The sequence below is a fragment of the Leptonychotes weddellii genome, chromosome 3 (assembly GCF_054177405.1).
Source record: "Leptonychotes weddellii isolate Sample4059 chromosome 3, ASM5417740v2, whole genome shotgun sequence".
NCBI lineage: Eukaryota > Metazoa > Chordata > Mammalia > Carnivora > Phocidae > Leptonychotes > Leptonychotes weddellii.
The window spans coordinates 103,156,967-103,181,701 of NC_138371.1; the positions used below are offsets into that span (position 1 = coordinate 103,156,967).

The 24,735-nt window shown below is 40.0% G+C and overlaps 1 non-coding gene across 1 annotated transcript; it reads left to right on the forward strand.

Moving 5' to 3' along the window:
* Positions 1-22,751: 22,751 nt before the first annotated feature.
* Positions 22,752-22,858, forward strand: LOC115944065 (U6 spliceosomal RNA). The gene has a single exon (XR_004078648.2). It is a non-coding gene; the product is annotated as a U6 spliceosomal RNA (small nuclear RNA).
* Positions 22,859-24,735: the final 1,877 nt, after the last annotated feature.

Sequence of the window (24,735 nt, forward strand, 5' to 3'; positions counted from 1 at the left end):
ACTGATATGAGGAATTCTTAATCTCAGGAAACAAACTGAGGGTTGCTGGAATGGTGGGATGGATGGGTGGCTGGGTGATAGGCACTGGGGAGGGTATATGCTATGGTGAGTGCTGTGAATTGTGTAAGACTGATGAATCACAGACCTATACCTCTGAAACAGATAATACATTATACGTTAAAAAAAAAAAAAAGATAGTAGGAAGGGAAAAATGAAGGGGGGGAAGTCAGAGGGGAAGATGAACCATGAGAGACTATGGACTCTGAGAAACAAACTGAGGGTTCTAGAGGGGAGGGGGTGGGGGGATGGGTTAGTCTGGTGATGGATATTAAAGAGGGCACGTATTGAATGGAGCACTGGGTGTTATATGCAAACAATGAATCATGGAACAGTACATCAAAAACTAATGATGTAATGTATGGTGATTAACATAACATAATAAAATAGAATTAAAAAAATTTTTGTAATAAAATTATGTATATTTAAAAAAATAAAATAAAACCAGAGAAGACAGGAAAAGAGTGGAAGATCAAAAATAAAAACAAAAAGCAACAAATAGAAAATAGCTACAAATATTAGATATTAAATCCACTATACCAATATCAACTTAAATGTGAATGGTCTAAATAGACCAATTAAAAGGCAGAGATTATCAGAGTGGATAAAAAAATACAAAACCTACTTTTGGGGGTGCCTGGCTGGCTCAGTTGGTGCAGCATGTGACTCTTGATCTTGGGATTGTGAGTTTGGGACCCACATTGGGTGTAGAGATTAATTAAAATAATAAGATAGTGTAGGAGATTATCTAGAGGAAATCTTAGGTTTGATGATGACTTTTTAGATACAACACCAAAAGCACAATCCATGAAAGAAAAAATTGGTAAGTTGAACTTCATTAAAATAAAAAACTGAATGAAAGACAAACCACAGATTGGGAGAAAATATTTGCAAAGTACATATTTGATAAAGGACTGTATGCACAGTCTCTTAAAATATGCACAGTCTCTTAAAACTCAACAATAAGAAAACAAACAACTCAATTTTTTAAATGGGCAAAAGATCTGAACAAGACACCTCACCAAAGAAGATATATACATGGCAAATAAGCATACAAAGCAATGCTCCACATCATATGTCATCAGGAAATGCAAATTAAAACAACAATGAGATACCACTACACACTTATTAGAACGGCTAAAATACACAATAATGAAAGGACCAAACACTGGCAAGGATATGGGGCACAGGAACTCTCACTCCTTGCTGATGGGAATGCAAAATGGTGTAGCCACTTTGGAAGACAGTTTGGCAGGTCCTCACAGAACTAAACATTGTCTTACCATACAGTCTAGCAGTTGCACTCTTGGTATTTACCAAAAAGAGCTAAAAACTTATGCCCACAAAAAAACCTATGCACAGATGTTAATAGCATTTTTATTCATAACTGTCAAAATTCGGAAGGAACCAAGATGTCCTTCAGTAGGTGAATGAATAAACAAACATGGTGTCTCCAGACAAGGGAATATTATTTAGTGCTAAAATAGATGAAAAGTCATGAAAGGACATGGAGGAAACCTAAATGCATATTACAAAGTGAAAGAAGCCAATTTGAAAAGGCTATATACTGTATGATTCTAAACTATATGACATTTGGAAAAGGCAAAACTATGGAGACAGTTAAAATGTCAGTGGTTGCCAAGCGTTTGGGGAGGGGAAAGGGCAAATAGGTAAAGCATAGGGGATTTTTAGGGCAGTGAAACTATTCTATATGATACTATAATGGTGGACACATGTCATTAAACATTTGTCAAAACCCACCCAATGTACAATAATACCAAGAGTGAGCCCTAATGTGAACTATGGACTTCGGGTGATAATGACATGTTAGTTTAGGTTCTCTGATTTTAATCAACATACCATACTAAAGCAAAGTGTTAATAATAGGAGAAACTATATATAGGGTGCTGGGGGGAGCATATGGGAATTCTACTTTCTGCTCAATTTTTCTGCAAACCTAAAACTGCCCTAAAAAATGGTCTGTTAATTTTTTTAAAAAGCCCTTTGGTTCTTTAGCTTAAGATCTAACATTAATTCACAGAATCATATCCTATAATTAATAGCATTTACTTACAAACAAAACATTAAAATATTTAAATATTATCTTCATAAATGTGTTCTTTATTACATTGCTTCTTGTAGTAATTTTGTTTTTCATTCATTCAACAAGTACATGAACACTCACGGTGTTCCAGACCTGACATGGTACCATGGTGCATGAATAAGTAAGTGAGTGAGTGAGTGAATGAATGAGACCAGCCTTCCTGGAACACATTAAACTATAGCTCTTTGACTTTCAACCTCCCTCATCTTTCTTTGATCTACCTCTTCTCACCCTAACTTTATGTCAAAAGCTGCTCTGGCTTCCACAAACAGGGTTACTCACTTATAATTTCTTTGTTGTGGCCAGGTAGAAGGTTTAGAGGGGTTTCACATTTTTTTGAAGATTTTATTTATTTATTTATTTATTTATTTATTTGACAGAGAGAGAGAGAACAAGCAGGGAGAGCTGCAGGCAGGAGGAGAAGCAGGCTCCCCGCTGAGCAGTAAGCCTGATGCAGGGCTCCACCCCAGGACCCTGGGATCATGACCTCAGCTGAAGGCAGACACTTAAGCAACTGAGCCACCCAGGCGTCCTGGGGTTTCATATTTTTATGGCAAATCAACAAAGAATAGGAAGCAAGTGGACCCTGAGAGAGTTCATTTTAGAACTTCTCTCTCAGCTCTTATTCTCCACATCTGCATGTCTAGGTTTCTCAAAGCATTATTTTTATAAGGACCAAAGAGGACTTGGACACAGTTATTCATCTACTAAACAGTTATACCCTTATTCAAGAAAAGAGCTGAGAGCCAAGCCATGTTATTGGTAGAATCGACCTACCTTCGGCCTTTGGTTCAATAGACTGGCCCTATCTGTGTCCAGTGGTCAAACTTTGACCCAAAGTCTAAGCTATTTTATCTTCCTAGGCACCTCTGTCAAATCTCCATAGCTGATTATCCAGGCAGATGGAATCCTCTATCTTAATTGATGAAACAAGATAGTGTCCCACTATTTAATATTTAACAAGAAACTTTGCACAGTTACCAGAATCAATCACCTAATCTTACTTACACGACTGGAAGGATCAACATCCATCTTAGTCTTAAGGGAGGTGACATGTCCCAGCTGGTGTCAGAAAAGCAGCTTAGCATCAATCACCCATAACTAACACACTTGTCTTTGGCTGGCATCAAACTATAATATCCTTTCTAACAGGTCATTACAAATTTGGAAGCCATCATTTGCCTATTTGAACAGGGGAAATAATATCCTGTGACAAATGGATAACAAACGGTTTGACTGTCTGTCCCTCGTGTGCTAGTTTTCCAGTAAAGTAGGGAATAAGGAAGTATTATTTATGATGCTAAATTTCATTACATAGCAAAGAAAGGGGGAGGGGAGAAAGGAAAAAGCATGGTGATGAGTAAATATTGTAAGAAATGTTGTTTGAGAATTCCCCCCAACCCACCCTTCCTTTTGAGTTCTCTGTCTCAAGTAATGGCCCAGACAATCTTCCAGTCTCTGGCTTGAAACCTCATTATCTTTAGGCAGACCTCCCAACCCCCATCAGCCATTACCTTGATTCTTTCTTCTGATCTCTCTCCTATCTCTGTTCTCTGTCTTTTCAATGCCTTTATTCAGGCCCTTGTCACGTTTTCATTGGATGACTCATTCATTGCATTCACTCAACAAGCTTTTGTTGAGTATCCATAGGTGTGCGAGGCTCTGGAGACATGCCAGACATGGCTGCCATAGGACCTGCATGGAACCCTGGCAGAGAAGAGAGACATTGAACACACAATCACAAGGAAGATCCGGGTGCTCTGAAAGCCGGTGAACAGCAAGTAAACCAGGCCGCAGGGTTCAAGGACCGCATTGAGGCTGTGATGTTTAAGTGAAACCTGCAAGGGAGGGCTTTGAAGGGTGAAGATACTCGGTCAGGAAGCAGACTGGAGTTCCAGCTTAGCTCCTCCATGTTCCTCCACTCCTGACATTCCACAGTGCTTCTGCTGTCAATAGAACACAACACACCTCTTAGCGTGTTACTCAAACTGTAAACTCACTTTCTACCTTTACTTCCCACACATTCTGATACAGAGTTTATGTTATCACACACTGTTCCACTAGCACAAGGTGCCCTTTTATATCCCCAAGTGTTTGTGGATGCTGTTCCTTTGATTTGGGTTTTGTTTTCTTCATCTAGAAAATTCATTCTTGTTCTCAGGGCTCAGCTAAGAGGTAGCTTTTCTTGATTCTCATTAATAATAGTGATTTTCCCTCACTGTTCTGTGTTATTCATACAATTACTTTTTATCAAGATCATTCTGTCATATGTCATAATGATAGATTATTTGCATGTTTTTAGGGTAAAAGATTCTTGAATATAGAAACATCACTGTTGCCTTTTCCAGTACCCAGCACCAGTACCAGTACCTAGCACCCAGCACCAGCACCCACTACCTAGCAGCAGCACCCAGCGCCAGCACCCCAAACTCAGGAAAGTGCCATGTACACAGCCAGTTTTCAGTGAATTTTTGTTAACTTGGGTGGGCACTCATTTCCCCAACCCAATTAATGATTTGAAAGAAGGCTTTTCTTTAGTTAGAAATCATCTCTGCAAAATTACAACTTTATGGGCGTGATGTTGCTGTAAAATTTTTTTGCATGTAATTGAAAATTGATATCCTATAATAGGTAATACCTAAGTCCATGTAATTTAGTGTGGTGTAAGGAGTGACACTGAGATATTTTCTAAACTTGTGCTGAGTGAACAAGGTTAAGCCTTGCAGAGGTATCACAGATGTAATTTGGAAGATGGAGTTGAAACATAAACCTACTCAAGTTTCATGTACTCAGTAGGCAAAAATAGCAATAAGGCAAAGAATCCATTTCTATTAAGACCAAATCTCCACTGTGCTTGTGATTGATAGTAGCATTAGCTCCTTCCCACCAGAGAACTATGTGGGTTGTTAGTCTCAAGACCTGTCTCAAGATGCACCTTTCTCATATTACTCAATAATGAAAGGAGGCAGTTCAGAATGCCTTTATACTATTAATTGTTCAGTGCTCTACAGTTTATGAAAAGCTTTCACATGCATTATCTCATTTGAAAACAATTTTCCAAAGTAGATGAGGTAGATATTTTCATTTTACGGAGGAAGGAGCTGAGGACTCAGAAAGGCTCATTCATTTCTTTAACAAGTATTTATTGGATGTGGTTCTGCCAGACACATAATGTAAGGTGCTTGCCCAGGCGGATCTTCTGATTTCTCACCCAGGCTCTTTCCACCACCTCATGTGACTAAAATGAAACATCAGCAGAAATGAAATGTAGGGAGAGGGCCAGAATGACTCAATTCTGCAATTTTTAGGTGTTGGAGATGACATATCTTGGGATATGTTTCACACCTGGCTTCTCCACTTGGATTGAATGTTGAGCCTTAAATAAAGAGGCTGACTCTTCTGTATTCTTTGAAGCTCCTGGAACACGTTGAATCTTCAGCATGATCCCATGGAATATTTGAGCGGAATTTTTTTGGTACATTCACGCCTAGACACCTATTTGAGCTACTTGAGAGCTTAGTTGCTTAGATGTTTTTGATCTGTGTTCACTGGACAGTTGCTTTTAAACTGGGTAGACAACTTGGAAACCACCAATGGTGTCTATGTGAATTCCTGTTTGGTATAAACTGGATAGTTTAATGCCTCAATACAACACCACCAGGGTGTCTTCGTGGAGCCAAATAAACACTCAGATTCTCAAAGCATTAGCCTACTCAGAAGTGCATTGTTCAGAAAACAGAGGTTGCTGGCTGGCAGTGTCAGACCTCTCTCGGTGGGTGTCCAGAGGTCTGCCCAGTGGCCATAAGGAGCTAGTCTCTCTCTGCCCCAGGTAATGACTCAGGTGCAAAGAGACAAACCTCATTGGCAGGTGTGGGGATGCCCTGACTCTGGAGCCTCATTCCTCATAGGAGCCATTCATGTAGCTTTGTGGGCTCCCACAAAGGCATGCACCAGCAAGATCACTGCACTGACAGAAGCCTAAGGACGTGGCTTCCTGTCAGGTGTTCACATATTCCTGGTTCTGATGCAGTTATCAATCAGGTTTTTTCTACCATCAGTAATGCTGCTTAGTGATAGCTACATATTCTATCTTTTTTTTTTTTTTTTAACTAGACTCTACATCCAGCATGGAGCCCAACATAGGGCTTGAACTCATGACCCTGAGATCAAGACCATGGCCGAGATCAAGAGGTAGATGCTTAACTGACTGAGCCACCCAGTCACTCCACATGTTTTATCTTTATCTATTTCCAAGACAACAGAGCCCAAAAGGTAACCACAGGTCAAATTCTTATACAGAAGAGAAAGATTTTGTTAATCCTTTGCTCACATTCCCATCCAACCCTGCATATTATCATTTACCTTTTCTTCATATGTCTCCAATATCACCAAGACATATAAAGGCACTTGAAACATTTCAAAGGAAAGTTCAGGACATTGCTATGATTTTTATCATCCAGTTATTGTTTAAGTTAGAGTTAGGGTGTACTGCCCATGTCGCCAAGGTAAAATCTGTTTTCTTCAGATTGATGTAAGTAAAAGTGCTTGATGACACAGAGGTGCCATGTCCTGCCCGGACTCTCTGCCGTGTTTTTATGGACAGAGCTGTCCATCAGTCCTGAGCTACAGCTGCTGCTATAGGCCTGCACACCTGTCTTGCAAGAGCACATAGGGAGTTCTGCAGAGTCGACAGTGCGTTGCTGATCAGTTTGATGATGGCATGCCTGTGTCAGAGGGGCACACCCAGAAACACAGCCACTGGGCCTGACCCATCCTGTAAAAGATGCTGCTTGCCTGCCCTTACTCAAGTTTAGCACTCAGGTACAAATTGCAAACTCTGGTTGGGTTTGCCCTGGTCTTTACGCTTCAGCACTGCCTTATTATAACTCAAGTCTGTATAAGGATCAGTGAGAAGAATGGAACCGTGTGGTTATCAGACAACTACATGCAGCATAAACAAACACTGTAAGTTACAACTAATGAACAGGCACAATTGTGATTCTGTCATTGCCCCTTCTTCTCAGTAGGGTAGTGGTGGGGGTCTTCATTAGAAGTGGCTGGGACAGTGGATCAGTGCATTTGGCTATGATCTATTTCATCTAATGTCCTGTTTGGGACCCCTGATCACTCTTATCCACTTCTAATGCTTGGTAACAAGCACATTTAGTTTTGTAAGAAACCACCAAATGGGGGCGCCTGGGTGGCTCAGTCGTTAAGCTTCTGCCTTTGAGTCCTGGTCGAGGGTCCCAGGGTCCTGGGATCAAGCCCCACATCAGGCTCCCTGCCCCGTGGGAAGCCTGCTTCTCCCTCTCCCATTCCCCTGCTTGTGTTCCCTCTCTCACTGTGTCTCTCTCTGTCAAATCAATAAATAAAATCTAAAAAAAAAAAAAAAAAAAGAAACCACCAAATGTCTTCCAAAGTGACTGTACCATTTTGCATTCCCAATGGCAATAAATGAGATTTCCTGTTTGTCCTACATCCTTGCCAGCATACGGTGTTGTCAGTGGTCCAGATTTTGACAGTTCTAATAGATGTGTAGTGGTATCTCATTTTTGTTTTAATTTTTATCTCCCCGATGACATACAATGTGGAGACCTTTTCATATATTTATTTGCACCTGTATATCTTCTTTGGTGAGGTGTCACGGTCTTTGGCTCATTTTTAAATTGGGTTATATATTTTCTTATTGTTGAGTTTTAAGAGTTCTTTGCATGGTATATTTTTTTCTGTCCATTTACTTTCAGCCTATTTGTGCCTTTGTATTTAAGGTAAATTTTCTGTAAACAGAATATAGTTGGATCTTGCTTTTCCCCCCCAGTCTGCTAATCTTTGCCTTTAATTGAAGCTTCTAGTTCACCTACACTTAATGAAATTATTGATATTGTTGGATTAATTTTGTCGTTTTGCTATTTGTCTCCTATTTCTCCTCCTTGCTCTCTGTTTTTCCTCCTCTATTCCTCCTCTTTTGCTTTCTGTAGAGTAAATTATTTTTTAGTATTCTATTTGCATTATTCTATTTATTCTATTCTACTTACTCTATTCTATTAATTATCCTATGTCACTATGTCTTTTTGCATTATTTTTTAATGGTAGCTCTAGAAAAGTGATTCTCAAACTTCACATCCACCTGAATCATTTGGAGGGCTTGTTAAAACACAAATCGCTGGGCCCCACCCCAGAATTTCTGGTTCAGTGGGTGGGGGTGGGGTCCTTGAAAGTGCATTTCTAATAAGTTCCTAAGTGATGCCAGTGCTTCTGGTCAGGGGACCACCCTTCCAGAATACTGTTCTAGGAATTAAAATCTGCACCTTTAACATTTTACATTCTACTTCTTAGTAGAATTAATATTGTACTACATCATGTGAAATATAAAAGATAGGAAACCTGCAGCAGTATAGTTTCAGCTACCTATCACCCTAATCCTTTGTGCTGTTGTCATAGATCTTCTATCTGCATATTTTAGAAAACCTACAATACATTCCTTTTCTTTTTGCACTAAATAGTCTTATGCTTTTTAATAAAGTCATTTGCTTTTTAATGAAATTAAGAGAAGAAAAGAAAATACAGAGTCTCTTATATTTACCACATATTTACCATTTCCAGTGATGTTTGTCCTTCCTGGAGGCCCTATTTATCATCTGGAGTCATTTCCTTTCAGCCTGAAGAATTTGCCTTAGTGTTTCTTGAAAACCATGTTTATTTATAATGAATTCTCTCAGTTTTGTTTACCTGAAAATATTTTTACTCTGCTTTCATTTTTAGAAAATATTTAAAAGATACTTCTTCTGGGTTGATGAGTTTTTCTTTTTTCTGGGTTTGGGACTCAGAAATCTTCATTTTTCACAACACCCAGGTCATTATTATTATGTAGAATGGTGTTGGCCATAGTTTAGGAAAACTATAATAAACACTTCATTAATATTACCTATATAATGAGGAGATAACTTGTGGCTTTGGGATGGAGTAGTGGGGATGAAGTGGTTTGAGGAGCAAATGAGAAGGTATAAACAGGGAGTGTAGACAGTGTTACACTTATTAATCTTCTTTCCTCTTAAAACAAATTAGATTAAATTTGGGTTGTAGTCTGTTGATCTACATTTTTGGCACCAATGTGATAGAACCTTGATTTCATAGACCTATTTAAACTGTAAATTTCTTCTGCCTATGCTTCAACTAATTTGTGTGATCTTTTAACTATCCCCATTTATTCTGTTCTCTGAAAGATGGCTTGAAATGGGCCTAAAGTTCCAGGCACTGTGGCCTCATTGCTAGGGCCGGTGATGTTCAGGATGAACCCAGCTCTGGGCCCGGTAAAATCTGATGGCTGCTAGGTGCATAGTTGCTGCTTGGACCGAGAGGCAGTGCATTCCAGGACTCATTCTTTTAAGCAGATGGAGGGCCCACACGCCATCTTTCCATTTCCTCACACCTCTGGGGAAGCATTGTGCTCTGAATGGGTGTTGTCGAGGGAAGAATCATGTTGGGGAGAAAAGAGTAGGAGAGAAGAGAAGGCCCATGATCATAATATGATGCACAGAATGAAAAATGCCAAAAGGGAGATACAGACAAAACACTAGGGCAGAGTATAGGAAGGACATGCTATTTTCAAGCAGGCCTACCAGCAGAGTGAAACAGAAGGAAGCAAGAAATGAGGACTGCTTTGAGATTATCCAACCATAGGTGATTTTGTGGACGTGGAAACTAGTCTGAATGGGTCCCCATGGGTAAGAGGCTGACCAGGCTCCTTTCTCATGTCACATTAGTTTTACCAGTTTAGTAGCTTTAGGAACATGTAATTTATTGTATTGTGACTTTGACCTCTTTATGGCAATTTAGGTTGTTTATTCTGGTGCTGATACCTTATGATCTCAGTGTGATTCAGGTCTTTAGGCTTTTTAAGATGGGAATAGCCAATTGTACTGGAGTAGCTTCTTACATAACTTAAAATTATGACACTTGGAGATAAAGATCCCACAAGCACCTGGAGTTGTCTATGGACACAGTCTGCCACTGCCACTGGACACAATGCTTAGGGGTATGTATTAAAGATTAGACATGGTTTCCACCCTCAGGAGTATGACATTTTAATTTGGGAAGCCAGGGATATCAAAACAATCAACGTATGCGTCAGCAAAAGTCATTAGATGGAATGTAATGACACTTTGCAGTGGGAGGATATGGGGTAAATAGTCAGTTATGGCTTCCTGAAGCAGATGAAATATACAAAAAGCAAAAATGTGACGCAGTGAATTGGAGGTGAGAGAGGGTATTTATAGGGGATGGAGGAAAGAACACAGGGATATCAAATATATGTCTATTTGCCATTGTGCAAAAGTCCTTATGAAATATCCCAGCTATGGGCTTATCCACTTTTTCCAGTTTTTTGTTTTGTTTTGTTTTGTTCGCAAAATCAGGTTATCTTTGGCACCTCTTCTGTGGGTACAGCTTATGAATAACTGTTTCATTTCACTCTTGCAGTCAAGAGTCACCTGAAGGACAGCAGGGCCACCTACTTACTTTTTCTTTCTGTCCTTTACAACCATCCCAGCAGAACTGGGGGGAGTCGCTGCTGGAGTGGTCCCTGGAGCCTGATTCTCCCAGGTATTACCATCTCTGTTTGATTTACTTATAGATGTGATGGACTGTGATTAAAAGTGACTGATAGAGGGCGCCTGGGTGGCTCAGTTGGTTAAGCGACTGCCTTCGGCTCAGGTCATGATCCTGGAGTCCCGGGATCGAGTCCCACATCGGGCTCCCTGCTCAGCAGGGGGTCTGCTTCTCCCTCTGCCCTCTTCTCTCTCGTGCTCTCTGTCTCTCATTCTCTCTCTCTCAAATAAATAAATAAAATCTTTAAAAAAAAAGTGACTGATAGAAATACTGTCTATACTCCTTTAGCTGCACTCAATGCTTTCTTAGGACTCAGGACAATGCTTTCTTAGCCATTCTTTTTGCACTTTTTGTGCAAAAATAATGTGCTACCAAGTGTTTCTTCTCAATTTGATTTTAAGCTTCACAACAATCCTTGAACTATAAGAGTTGTGATCCCGATACTGAGGGTGACCGAAGCACATGGGTTAAGTGGTGTGTCCAAGACACACAGCTAGTAAATGGCAGTTAGGATTTGAATTCCCATATCCTGGTCTGAGGGCCAGGACCCCCATCATCATGGAATCCATCATGGAATCCACAGTCTACCAGCAAGGATGGGCAACCCTTTCCAGTTTAATCTGAAACGTTGTGTCAGGTTCCATTTATTATGTCACTAATTCTGCCTAGACAACTGACTTCCATGACACTGATTATAAAATGTTTCTAATTATGATCCTTTTTTTTTCTCTGTCATCTGTGATATAGTGTGGACTCAGACACAGATGAAGAGAGCATAAAGTTTGAGATTAAGGACTGTAATCATAAAGGTTGCACCACTTGGGTTATTTTTGTATTTGGAAATAGTAGTTCCTCTACTGGGAAAGTTGACACTTTATTATACTTCAAATGTACTATGTGCAATAAGAAAACACCCTTTCTCTCTGCAGCATCCCTCACTCACAGCTGCCCTTCTTGTGTTGTTCATAGGAAACCAGCTTTGTCTTGCCCCTGTCTGGGCAATGAGTGCTTGAAAACTATCCTGAAATTCCATGGCACAAGTATAATTGCTCTAGGGTTTCATCAGCTGATGATGTCTGGGGGCTGATTGCTTGAGATGTGTGGAAAACACAAGGTGGGTGGCCAACTGTGGAAGAGTGACCGTTTCATAGAAAGTCTGAGGATGACTTAAGGCAGAGGAATGACAGAACCAAGGTGCTTACCTTTCCTAAGCCAGGTTGTAATCCAGGCAGGATGAGTGGCAGCCCAGGACAGAGCAAAGGGCAAATGGCATCTAGGCACAATAGGTCACCAGCTGCTTTGGGGTTGAGACAGTCTAGTTCAAATCTCCGGAGCTATTCTCTCTCCTTTTCTGTAGTAAATATACTACAGGCTGTTTCAATGGATAATATGAATATTTAAAGGGAGAAATAGAAAAGAGTAAAAATCTGAGTTTGCATTTATAAGAAGTCAAGTGTTTGTGGAACTTGGGGAAAGGATTGGGAAAAGTGAATTCAGCTAGTAGATCTAATTAATCCCTGATGCCCTGTAGGTTATCAGCTGTTAGTTCCCTTCCCTTCCGTCTTTCCACCTCTAAGAAAAAACTGATTTGTTAGCATAAACCCAAAGGCACACTGAGACAGTCAATGATGACTGTCCTCTGCAGAGCCACCCATGTAGAAGGTAAAGAGTTTTGCTAATGAAAGATTCCAAGGTGTATGCCCGGAGCAGCCATAGGGTCAGTTCTCCTGCATTCTATTGATCCAAGAAAGTCCCGAGGATGGCCTGCATTCAAGCAGAGGGGACATGGCCTCATCGCTAGTCCATGCCCATTGTCTATTTTCAGAAGATGTGCTAATGCTTGCTTACAGTTTATAAAGCATGTTCACACAATTATCTGACATGATCTGCAGAGCCCTTACAGCCTTCATACCTAAGAAAACCACATCTCAAAGTAAGAAAGGGACTTGCCCTATGTCCCATTAGTAGCGAGAGGTGGAGCCAGAACATGTCTCCTGACCTCCGGGCTCCATGTGCTATGGATGCATCTCTTCAACAAAGCTTCATCCAGCTGAAGTGGACTTGATTTTTGGAAACATTTGAAAGTCATTCTGTATCAGGGTTGGTTTACTGTTTTGGTCGAGTGTGAAAGGAGACCATGTTACTTATTTTCTTGCATGATTCATAAGTGGCTCCAGAGTATATATGAGGTACGAGTGTGAGTGTGGTCTTCACAGGGGATGTCCAACGGGGATGTTCAGGTCCCTCCGTCTGATGTATGTCACCCCTCATGAGTACAATGTGTCTGGAGGTTTGCACTGGTGGGTTTCTGGGGTTGTTGGGCTGCCAACCAGCTTGGCTGGTGTGTCTCTGAACGTAATTTCCACCTCTGCGTTGGTAGACTCTGTGGTCATTGTATTGATTTGCTTCCTTTTCAAACTCAACTTCAGAAGAATGCGGGGAAAGAGGGAAGCTTTGAAATTAAAGCCTTTTATCTTTTAAATTTTTCTCCCTAAACAAGTCTTACCAGTTTTTCTTTCATTTCTGTCTTGCCCCTTGGTGCCTGGCTCTCCTAAATTACCCTCTGTCATCTCCACAACAGAAGCAAAGCATTTCCTTATATGTGATCCATTTATTAATAATTTCCATTTCCATGGCTTTCACAGGGTTGCAGCACTGTTTTCTCCCAGTGTACTCATTATTTTCCTTCCTTTTATTTCATGCACAGAGTTGTACATTTTTGTGATAACAATTCTTTCATGAGGCCAATTTCAGCCCCTCACTTTTATAGGATCAGTTATTTTAAAACATTTCCTAGGAGTCTCAAAATATTCTCTGCATTTTTCACAGCATAGAAGTTATATGATTAAGGACTTTGTCATTTGTTACTGTGAATATTTTTTTTTAAATTGAGGTATAACTGACATATAACACTAGTTTCAGTTGTACAACATGATTTGATATTTGTATAAACTGCAAGATGATCACCAGCGAATTTTTTACTAAATGTGATGACCAATTATTCATTTACTCAGCAAAGATTTATCAAGTTTCTCCTGTGTCCTAAGCACTGGGGTTATAGTGTTAACAAGATAGATGAGTCCCATGGAACTTAGTGGTTTGTATTCTGAAATGGCAAGTAGCCACTGCCTGAAATCTTGTGGTTTCTCAGAGTTTTCTGACAATAGTTAAGACATGGTCAAAAGTTGCTTTGTCAAATGATGAAACCAAAACAATTTAGTAATGACTTTGATGTTCTTTATTCAAAGGAAAACAGTGCCTCACAAACAGTGGAGAACTCTACAATCTTCCTGTGAGGTTATGAGCAAGAATGAGTTTAGAAGAGGCAATGTGGATGATGGCATAGTTGGCTAGGAGGTTGGGGGTTTCCTTAGAAGGCGAGCAGGTCCTATTTTCTAGTGTAAGGTAGATAGTTAAACTGAGTTGGAAGATTGTGTTGATGTGATTGGTGACAGGTGTTTCCCAAGCTCAGGCTGTCTTAGGTTTAGATTGTGACTTCGGGCTGGCCACTGGGGTGGTCTCCATTTTGTGGGTTCCGATTTACATGTCAGTGTTACCAACTCTAAGGTGGGGTTGGGAGCCACAACCAGGAATGACACAATTTTAGACAACTAAATGCAACAAATTGTTGGGAATGTCAGGAATAGGGAAGTTAATGAAGGGCCAGTGGGCTTAAGATTCAGCAGCTTAGTTAAATAATGGTGTTTTAAGTGGGCATGCAAAGAATTCCTTATCATGACCTCCACTTCAACTTAAGACATTCTCTCCTCTTTTTTTTTTTTAATTTTTTAGAAAGGGAGAGAACTGAGGGGAGAGGCAGAAGGAGAGGGAGAGAAAGACTCTTAAGCAGGCCCCATGTCCAGTGGGGAGCCCAACGTGGGGCTCAATCTCACAACCCGGAGATCATGACCAGAGCTGAAATCAAAAGTCCAACATTTGACCAACAGAGCTACCCAGGCACCCTCTCTAACTGTACAACAGATTGATGACATGGTGACAGCAGGTGATGGAACAGCGAGGGCACAATCAGCACCAACAGGGTGTTGAAGTCTTTACCCCATATTGGGATGAGCTGCTGGTAGGGGCTTGAATTTCTCATAGGCATTTATCTCAAACTGTCCATTCTGTGGTGGCTTTGTACTTTCACATATCCTTAGTTTGATTATAAGTTCTTTAGAGACAAGAATTCTTTCTTCTACATATTTCTCCACTCAGTGCCTGTAACCATGCCTAATATGTGGGTTCCACTTGACCCAGGATTTCATCAGTCCTTAGGAAATGTATTATGGAATTGTCTTAGACAACAAAATCACCCATAAGGAAGGTCCTTTTGGGATCTTCAAATAGCCACATGCTCTTGGGTGGGGTTCAAAGTCTTAAATCTTATTCATTTTTATATGAGTATGGATCAGGATTCTAAGATGTTAATAATCCTAGAGAAGTTGATTATCTCAATTTTTATAAACAAAGAGAACTTAGTACAGAAACCTTTCTGACTTTCCCAAAGCCACATGTTTTATAAGTGCACGTAAAAGGGAAAAGTGAGCAAATGCCTTGGATCACTTTAGACAGCTTACCTATGTATTTCAGGTCATAAAGCTTTCCTTCCTCTTAAGTTTTGTTAAATTCTTCTGTATCATGAAAACTTAACAGCTAAGTTTTTAGTCTTCAGAGGTCTTGCATTTTAAACCCATTATTAAGTATTCAGGGTCAACAGGTGCCATAAGATGCTATCAGCAGGAATAACACTTTTCTAGGATCATTGTAGGTGATATCCATGGGTCTTTTCAGCTTGCAGGTTCTGTTTACCAGTTCTGTCTCACTGAGGATCAAATACTTGCTGATCATACTGGTAAAATCACATTCCACTATTTAAATTTGTAAAATACAGGTTTTAATTGTGTTCTTTCTTGCAACTTATTTTAATTAAATTCAATTAGTTAACATATAGTGTATCATTAGTTTCAGATGTAGAGTTTAGTAATTCATCAGTTGCATATAACACCTAGTGTTCATCACATCACATGCCCTCCTTAATGCCCATCACCCAGTTACCCCACCCCCCCACCCACTTCCCCTCCAGCAACGCTTAGTTTGTTCCCTATAGTTAAGAGTCTCTTATGGTTTGTCTCCCTCTCTGATTTTGTCTTATTTTATTTTTCCCTCCCTTCCCCTATGATCCTCTGTTTTGTTTCTTAAATTCCACATATGAGTGAAACCATATGATAATTGTCTTTCTCTGATTGACTTATTTTGCTCAGCAGCATAATACCCTCCAGTTCCATCCACATCTATGTAAATGATAAGATTTCACCCTTTTCGATGGTTGAGTAATATTCCATTGTGTATACACACACACATATGTAAACACATAAAAATTACATATATATACATACATATATACATACGTTTATATTGCATTATATATATGCATGTATATATTCCATTATATATACATGTATATATTCCATTATATATATACATAAATATACCTCTATCTATCATCTATCATCTATCTATCTACCTATCTATACACCACATCTTCTTTATCCATTCATCTATCAATGGACATCTGGACTCTTTCCATAGTTTGGCTATTATGCACATTGCTGCTATAAACATTGGGGTACAGGTGCCCCTTTGGATCACAAGTTTGTATCCTTTGGATAAATACCTAGTAGTACAATTGCTGGGTCATAGGGTAGCTCTATTTTGAACTTCTTGAGGAACCTCCCTACTGTTTTCCAGAGTGGCTATACCAACTTGCATCCCCACCAACAGTGTAAGAGGGTTCCCCTTTCTTCGCATCCTCACCAGCATTTGTTGTTTCCTGACTTGTTAATTTTAGGCATTCTGACTGGTGTGATTGTGGTTTTGATTTGTATTTCCCTGATGTCAAGTGATGTGGAGCATTTTTCATGTGTCTGTTAGCCATTTGTATGTCTTCTTTGGAGAAATGTCTGTTCATGTCTTCTGTCAATTTCTTGACTGGAGTTTTTGTTTTTTGGGTGTTGAGTTTGATAAGTTCTTTTGTTTTTTGTTTTTTGTTTTTGTTTTTTGGGTTTTTTGTTTTTTTTTTTAAGTTTGATAAGTTCTTTACAGTTCGTGGATACTAGCCCTTTTTCTGAGAAGACATTTTCAAATATCTTCTCCCAATCTGTAGGTTGTCTTTTAGTTTTGTCAACTCTTTCCTTTGCTGTGCAAAAGCTTTTATCTTGATGAAGTCCCAGGAGTTCATTTTTGCTTTTTGTTTCCCTTGCCTTCAGGGACGTGTCTAGCAAGAAGTTGCTGAGGCCGGGGCGCCTGGGTGGCTCAGTCGGTTAAGCGGCTGCCTTCGGCTCAGGTCATGATCCCAGGATCCTGGGATCGAGCCCCGCATCGGGCTCCTTCCTCAGCGGGGAGCCTGCTTCTCCCTCTCCCTCTGCCTGCCACTCCACCTGCTTGTGCTCTCCCTCTCTATCTCTGTCAAATAAAAAAAAAAAAAAAAAAAATCTTTAAAAAAAAAAAAAAAAAGAAGTTGCTGAGGCCGAGGTTGAAGAGGTTGCTGCCTGTGTTCTCTTCTAGGATTTTGATGGATTCCTGTCTCACATTTAGGTCTTTCATCCATTTTGAGTTTATTTTTGTGTGTGGTGTAAGAAAATGGTCCAGGTTCATTCTTATGCACGTGGCTGTCCAATTTTCCCAACACCATCTGTTGAAGAGACCATCCTTTATTCTGTTGGATATTCTTTCCTGCTTTGTTGAAGATTACTTGACCACAGAGTTGAGGGTTCATTTACGGGTTCTCTATTCTGTTCCATTGATCTATGTGTCTGTTTTTGTGCCAGTACCATACATACTGTCCTGACAATTACAGCTTTGTAATAGAGATTGAAGTCCGGCATTGTGATGCCACCAGCTTTAGTTTTCTTGTTCAACATTGCCCTGCTGATTCGGGGTCTTTTCTGGTTCCATACAAATTTTAGGAATGTTTGTTCCAGCTCTGTGAAAACTGTCGATGGTATTTTGATAGGGATTGCATTGAATGTGTAGATTGCTCTGCATAGCATAGCTATTTTAATAATATTTGTTCTTCCCATCCATGAGCATGGAATGTTTTTCCATTTCTTTGTGTCTTCCTCAATTTCTGTAGTTTTTAGAGTACAGGTCCTTTACCTCTTTGGTTAAGTTTATTTCTAGGTATCTTATGGTTTGGGGTACAATTGTGACTGGGATCGATTCTTTAATTTCTCTTTCTTCTGTCTCATTGCTAGTATATAGAAATGCAACTAATTTCTGTGCATTGATTTTTCTATCCTGTCACGTTGCTGAATTCCTGTATGAGATCTAGCAATTTGGGGGTGGAGTCTTTTGGGTTTTCCACATAAAGTATCACGTCATCTGCAAAGAGTGAGGGTTCGACTTCTTCTTTGGCAATTTGAATGCCTTTTATTTCTTTTTGTTGTCCGATTGCTGAGGCTAGGACTTCTAGTACTATGTTGAACAACAATGGTGAGAGTGGACATCCCTGTCCTGTTCTGGACCTTAGGGGGAAAGCTCTCAGTTTTTCCCCATCAAGAATGATATTCGCTATGGGCTTTTCATAGATGGCTTTTATGATATTGAGGTCTGTTCCCTCTATCCCTATATTTTGAAGAGTTTTAATCAGGAAAGGATGCTGTACTTTGTCAGAAGTTTTTTCTGCATCAATTGAGATGATCATATGGTTCTTGTCCCTTCTTTTATTGATGTGATGTATCATGCTGATTGATTCACGAATGTTGAACCACCCTTGCATCCCAGGAATAGATCCCACTTGGTCGTGGTGAATAATTCTTTTAATGTACTGTTGGATCCTACTGCCTAGTATCTTGGTGAGAATTTTGGCATCCATGTTCATCAGGGATATTGGTCTGTAATTCTCCTTTTTGGTGGGGTCTTTGTCTTGTTTTGGGATCAAGGTAATGCTGGCCTCGTAGAATGCGTTTGGAAGTTTTCTTTCCATTTCTATTTTTTGAAACAGCTTCCGAAGAATAGGTGGTTTTAATTGTATTCTAATAAATGTACACAGCTTAATAATTCAAATAGAACCAAAAGGCTTTCAAAGAAATATTTTACTACACTGCCCAGCCTCTGTACTTAGGCCAGTACTTTGCCACAGGGGCAACCAGTGCCTTTATTTCTTGTAAGCGCTTCTGATATTTATCTCTAAATTTCTAAACAGTGTGCTTATTATGCTATTTACTGATTGATGGATATTAGACCTGTTGACTTTTTTTTTTTTAAGATTTTATTTATTTGTTTGACAGAGAGAGACACAGCGAGAGAGGGAACACAAGCAGGGGGAGTGGGAGAGGAAGAAGCAGGCTCCCTGCTGAACAGGGAGCCCGATGCAGGGCTCGATCCCAGGACCCTGGGATCATGACCTGAGCTGAAGGCAGATGCTTAACGACTGAGGCACCCAGGCGCCCCTGACCTGTTGACTTTTTATTATGGCATTTGATGGGTTAGCTCTTACATCATCCCCACCATTCCTACCAAACATACAACCTCATAACAGAGTCATAGCTCTGGTAGGTTCCTAAGAAAGGGAACATGGAGAATACAATTTTGTGTCCTTCTGTATTAAAAAATGTCTTCATATTTGTCTGGTCATGATGTCTTCATAAATTTGATCTGCCATCCTCCCCGCCCTCTCCTTTCCCTTCCCATTTCTTTGTTCTTATAAGTTTATATCTTTTTTTCTTCCATCATTTAATTGGCATTTAAGATGGGAGTAGAGATGCAAATACATGTTTAGGCTCATATTAAGCAGATGTCTCCTAACGTGTGTGTGTTTAATCAACTCATTATTTTGATGCCAGTTCCTACTGGTTCTTATTGAGTATTTGTGCAGGGTCCTGCCAAGTCTGCCAAGTGATCCCATCTCTGTGCCAGGCTGGCCCTTTTAGATTGGCACTACAGTGAACCTCTGAGAGCCAATGAAATGGAAATTCATGTAAGTTAAGAAACTTTCCCAAGGCCACACAGTGTTATTTGGAGGATTAAATAATATATTATATGCAAATGTTCATTTTGTTAACTTTAAAGCACTTAATAAGTATAAAATATTATTCTGATCAGCCTAGAAGGATTAAAGGCAAGAACTGAGATTTGAAACCAAATCTGAATCAAAGACTTTTCCCTTTCAGCCCATCTGCACTGATAACCAAAGCCCCAGAGACAAGGGCAACACATAGCCCCATACGGATTCGCATTGTAAAATGACATGGCTGCCAGGGTGACTGGGATGGGCATTGAGGAAGAGGGGAAGAATGGTGGGATGGCAAAGAGAAATGGGAAGTGTAGTTCCAGGCAGAGTCATGGAGGCAGGAGGATGGTGCCGGCAGCACTGGGGAACAGCAGGTAACACTTCTGTGGCAGATCCAACTACAAGATGAAGGGAGACAGGGTGAGAGTCTGAAGCCTGGGTGTAGGCAAGCTCCACCCCTGTTCCCCACACTGACTTTAGGCAAGTTACTTCTCTAAGAATATCTATCCTTCATTTGGAAGTGGGGATGATAACAGTTTCTTCGAAGCGCTGTTTGGAGGATTAAATAATATATGCAAAAGTTCAGTTTGTTATTTTAAGGCACTTGGTAAATATTAAAAATTATTCTGACCAGCTTAGAAGGATCAGTTATGATTATGAAAGACCTGAAATGCCAGTCTGAGGAATTCCTCTTATTTTCAAGGCAAAGGTGAAACAGAAAATAATTCTTATGGGGGAGTGGCAGACTAATGGATAAAAGCAAACCTCTGCTCGCTAAGGTCTAAGCTTCCAGTGTGGGGTGTGGCTGGCACTTGGTTCTGCAGAGTGGCCCGCGGGGAAGCCGGGAAACGCACTGGTAGGGCACACTCTCCACTGAGCGGTGTTTGTTCTCCGGAGGGAGCCCAGTGGAAAATTTTGAGCTGCAGTTAGGAACCCTGTGTATGGTCTTGGAAACTGAAGATGTTCCTTTAAAAGAAAAATCACAGTGCTTTTTAAACTCAAATGACAGCATTGACCATTATCTGCTTTTCTCTCTTGCCAGCTCTCAGAGCTTTCTTGGGATCTTATCAGGGCAAGTATCAGAACAATGCCCACTTCTGTTTTGTTTTTAACCTGAATTACAAATTACCAATCGGCAGATGTAGGCCAAGCAAGGAAGCTTCTTCTGAATGCTGGACTTTTGCAAAAATGTAGAGGCGCAGTGGGGGCTGTTGTTCTTTCTTTCCCTCTCTTCTTTTCCCCAGTGAAGGTACTTTTTGTGTTCTGTTTTTGAGGGCTCCTGAAGACTGCTGGAGAACTTGACTTCTGTGGCAGACTCGCACAGACATTTTTTGTTGCCAACCGTTATTTACTATTCCAAGAAAATCAAACAAGCAAAAAACTACCCCTCCAAAACAAACTCCAAAACCAAAACAAAACACACAAACAAACCCACAATTTTTTATGGTTGCTTCCGAGAAGAAGATGCTTTTGGTTACCACTAAATTCTATTTAAAATTTCAAGTTTCAACAGTATAGTAAATATAGCATGTGTCTGATTATTTCTGCTATTGATATATGTTTTCTTTCTGAAAGAGGGATTCAAATTAAAATGAACATTTTTGGGGTCCCCTTATCTAGTCCACTTTTCAGGGGTTGGAGGGGTATGTCAGACGTGCTGTTTCCCCGTGCGTAGTGTGTGATTTGTCCACTCACCTTCTCTTTTGCTTTCAGAATGTCTTGCTCTTGACATATTATTGTGCTTATTGGTGATTTAGATCGTCTGTTTTCCATTAACCAGTGGGCTGCTTGGGGGCAGGGTCGTGTTCTTCAGCTTCCTAGCCAAGTGCCAAGCAAGGATTGACGCCCAGCGGGAGGCTGGAGTCAATTTAAAATGAGGCCAGCGTCAGCGGTACAAAGGCCATCCTTCTGGTAGTCCAGGAATAATGTGCTGCAATCAACATTCTGGGAAGAGAAGATAATGGAGAAGTTACTCGCACTGGGAGCCCCAGGGAGCTTTGGGTCCCACTCCAACACCAGGAGCTCATTTGTTGCACAACACGGAGATCAGAAGCTGATTTTTATTCTGGTTATGTGTGTATGAATTCTACTTATCTCTTTCCCTAATCAGATTGTGATTTCCTGAAGGGCAGGGTCTATGTCCTATCAACTTTTTATCTCTACATCTAGCATCCAGAACTCTGTGAGCACTCAAAGGTGACTCAGATGAAGAGAGGAGGGAAGGAAAAAGGCAGGGACAGGAAAAGGGTTGGAGAGCTTGAGAGTCTCTGCTTTGCTTCAGGGACTTGTTCTGGGGGTTTCTGGGTTTTCAGTCCTCAGGGGTAGGATTCAAGCTCTCACTGGCCCTCAGTGGTTCTTTCCAGGTTCCCAGCCACAGTCAGCAGCACAGGGTCCTAGTGAACGGTTCTTGGAAAGGAGTCACAGAGGGAAACTGTGCTCGGATCACCCAGGGCATTGAAAACCCAGCTCATCACAGTGGTGGAAGATGGCAAAACGTTTCATTTCACTTTGTTGAGAAGCAAGTTGTTCCTTTTTTTGACTTTTACATCCCAAGGCTAAGAAATGGTATGAAACAACTTTTATTTTATTTATTTATTTTTTTTTATGAAACAACTTTTAAAAATCTATCTCAATGTTCTCCATTGTTCACAAAAAGTGGATGCAAGATAACTGAAGACACTACCGCTCATGTGAATTACTCATGGAGCGCATTGGGAGGGCCCTTTCAAAAGGCTTTATTTAGGAAGCAAGAAAGTGCTAAAACCGGATGGCACTAATAAAAATTAGATTTAAAATTTTCATTAAAGTTGCATAGTTGGATGTAATTTTACTTATGATCTCCCCTCTATATTCCCTGCCTACAGCATTCAAAACAGGTAAGGCCATGTGAACGTGTGTGTATCTCTATATGCACATATATTTTTAAATTGCCAAGTCCAGATGAGAGTTTTTCTTATGAAATACAGATGTACAGTGCTTGCTTCGGCAGCACATATACTAAAATTGGAACGATACAGAGAAGATTAGCATGGCCCTTGCACAAGGATGACACGCAAATTCGTGAAGCATTCCATATTTTTTCCTGAGATGGAGCCCAGCATTGGGCTCTCTGCTCCGCGGGAAGCCTGCTTCTCCCTCTCCCACTCCCCCTGCTTGTGTTCCTTCTCTCGCTATCTCTCTCTGTCAAATAAATAAATAAAATCTTAAAAAAAAAAAAAAAGAAATACAGACGTACGACAATGTATCCTAAGATATGTTAATTCACTTTGATGACCAATCTATCTCTTCCCACCATAATCATCACACAGTAGTTCCAACAGGGAAAACCTAAGCATAAACACTGACTTAGTCACTAGAAAACAAGTTTGGAAAAATAAATAAATAAATAAACAAACAAACAAATAAATAAATAAATAACAAGTTTGGGGTTTAGTATTTTAGTAGGTAAAAGTTCAGTTTTTGGTATTAGTCTTAAAAGAGAGTACATACATAGAATTTACTCTATTTCTGGAAGGTAAAGACCGACAAATCTTCAAAAGCCTTGGCATTTAGGACAATGTTAATGCTTTATCCATAAATTTACTCCTTAAACTATGTGATTCTTCGCCCCCAAGTGAGATACCTTGTCTCCTGAACAATGGCCTATGTCTTAAATATGCAGAGACTCTTCCAGAGCACGAAGAGTGTGGCTAAAACATCATGAATGGACAACTGGAAGTATTAGCAAGGTTTGTTTAGCCCTCCCTGAGTATCAAAATGAAGAATATCAGTGTATGATTCACACATGGAAAAAACCTCTGGACCTCTCTACATGATTACTAGTCTTCACTTTATGGAGGAGTAAAACAAAATAATAATAGTTACCATTTATTTACTTACTCATGAATGCTTACCATGTGAGGGCTAAAGCCTTGTTAATCATTATCTTATCTAGTCCTCACAACAGTCCTGTGAAGTAGGTACTATCATTATCCATTTTACAATAAACAGAGGATTAGAGAAGTTAATTAACTTGCCCAAGGTCAGACGACTAAATAAGTTTGTGAGGCATTATTTAAGTAAAATTCTAACAAAGTCTACATTTTAAACTATTATACAGTCTTCCTGGTAAGACACACATCTGTGGGTTCCTGTTATTCATAGTATTCATGTCATGTATAACTTGATGAAGAAAGGTATCATTCTCATTGCTTACACATAAAAACTTCAAAATGATTCTTTTCTTTTTTTAAAGATTTTATTTACTTATTTGTCAGAGAGAGAGAGCACAAGCAGGGGGAGCGGCAGGCAGAGCAAGAAGCAGATTCCCTGCTGAGCAAGGAGCCAGATATGGGACTGGATCCCAAGACCCTGGGATTATGACCTGAACCAAAGGCAGACGCTTAACCAACTGAGCCACCCAAGCCACCCAATTCTTTAGGAGGGTGTGTGGTTCCCTTTAGTTGTTAATAAATATAGTCCTGTCTTAGTATTTAAAATGGATCTTTTTTTCTCTTTTACCCTTTTCTGAACTTTTTGAGAGACTGTTTCACTTGGAAGAGCTTTGAATCAACAACATTTCTAATGAACTGCAAAACAAATCTCTTGTTTAGGTGGAAACCAGGAAGTCACAGGCTTCTGTTGCACATCTGAGTTTGTGGGTCTCCATCAGTATTGATGAGGAAACCAAGTTTCATGAGCTGCTGCGGGAAATAGTCATATTTCCTAGCTGAACAAAAAATTCTTTTGATCTACTAGATCTGTTCTAATTCGTTAGCCACTTGCACATGTGACTATTTAAATTTAAATTTTAATTAATTAAAATTAAATAAAATTAAAAATCCAGTCCCTAGTCACCCTCGCCACATTGCAAGTGCCCAATACCCGCGAATGGCTAGTGGCTACACAGATATGGAACATTTCCATCTGTGCAGAAAATTGTACTGGACAGAGCTGTCAAGATTATTTAGACTATCAA